Here is a 1,814-nt window from a genome sequence, read left to right on the forward strand (position 1 = left end):
GACTCACTTGGCTACAGTGCCTGGCCATGTTAGGGCTGCTGTATACACAGGCCAGACTTCCCAGCTCCAGATGCAGGGCCCCAGGGGGACTACTGAGGCATCACAGTTCAACCCAGGGCAGCAGAGCAGTGCAGGGGGAAGGAGGCACGGGAGTTTCGCATGCTATAAGTCCTCAGGAGCATGGCTGGGTCCAAGTGTGGGAGGTGTGGCCTCTGGCCTCCCCAGGCCTCTCCTGGCACGTGCCTTGTCTGTGCCTTCTCCACTTACTGGCTCTTTCCTTTCAGCCTGTGCTGTGTGGGGAAGATCAATACAGAACCAACCAGGGCACAGTAAGGGGCCCTGACTGAGCACAATCAATCGTGTTAGGCCATGCTGTCAAGCCGTAGGAAAAGTGCTTCTGCCACCCAAGAGCAGTGGGGCCAGGGCCTTCGGGGCTGCTCCACCCCCTCATAGCCTCTCTGTCTCCTCTTTCCAGACCCTGTCTTGGTGAGAAGCATCCAGTGCCCCACTGTGCCCATAATGACAGCCAGGGACATCTATTGAGTGATTACTCTGTACCAAGTGCTGTGATTGGTGCTCTACACAGATACTCTCCATGCATTGCCAGGACAAACTCACTGGAGCTATTATGCTTTCTCTTTAGAGGTGGGAATACACAGGCTTGCAGAAGTTATATCGATAAAACTCTTGGTCACAGTGACACAAGACCAGCTCAGATGGGCTTTAGTCAAAACGGGATGTATTGGTTCACATATCCAAAAAATCCAGGGGAGCCTGAGTTCCAGGTGCTCAAATGATACCACGAGGACCTTCTCTCCTCCACCTCTCTTTGCTCAGCTCATCTCCATATTGGCGTCATTCTCCAGCTCCGCATGGGGGCAAGATGGTGGTCAGCCATTCTAGACCTGCAATTGCCCAGAGATAAACTCAGTGGAAAGAGCATATGCTATTTCATTGGCTCTGACTGGGTCACATGCTTAGCCCTGAACCAATCACCATGACTGGGGAATGTGATGCTCTGGTGGGTTCACCCCAGAGCTTGTAGACAATCAACTGCTCCAGAAACAGGAGAAAGGGAAAGTGGGAGAGGTGGTTCCCAGAGAAAAATGGGGATGAACAGAAAACGAATGACTCAGTGCTTGGTGGCAAGGGACAGACATCCACCATGAAAGCCAGAGTTGAGCCAGGGCCTGGCTAGGCTTCAGAGCCCCACTTCCCAGCCTGCCCCCCACTCTCCTGCTGTGCTCTGGGGTCACTGAGCCGGCATGCCTGCCTCCAAACCTGCATGTCGCTTGGAAGGCCTCTGACTATGCCTTAAGCCTTGAGGATCTGTGCCTGTCAACATCAGCTTTGCTTGGGATTTGGGGAGGCGCAGGGTGCTAGAGGAGGGGCAGGGCTCCTCCAACATAGGCCCTTCAAGTGGGGGCTCTAGGGAGTCCAAGCAAATTGCCACTGCAGTTACATAACTTAAATATATGGGATGTAATTATTTTTAAAAATATACCAATAAAATTGTCTCTGATTATTTTAAGTCACAATACAAATAGCCTCAATTAGAGCAGAAATAGGGCGCGGGTTTATGGCTCCCATGAATCTGAGAGTAACCTCAGATCTGAGGAGGAAAAGCCTGCAGCTCCCTCCTGGCCCTGCTATGAATCCTGCGGTAAAATGGTCCCAAACCCAGCATGGAGGCAGCAGGCTGGGAGGAGCCAGCGGGGAAGCTCCCTGCGGCTTTTGTGCAAGACCTTGACTAGAACAGCTGCTCCCAGGCTTATTGAGATGGGAAGGGGGGGGGGGCGTCGGTTTCGACGTTC

The sequence above is a fragment of the Tupaia chinensis genome, unplaced genomic scaffold, assembly GCF_000334495.1.
Source record: "Tupaia chinensis unplaced genomic scaffold, TupChi_1.0 Scaffold145396_1, whole genome shotgun sequence".
NCBI classification, from domain to species: Eukaryota; Metazoa; Chordata; class Mammalia; order Scandentia; family Tupaiidae; genus Tupaia; species Tupaia belangeri.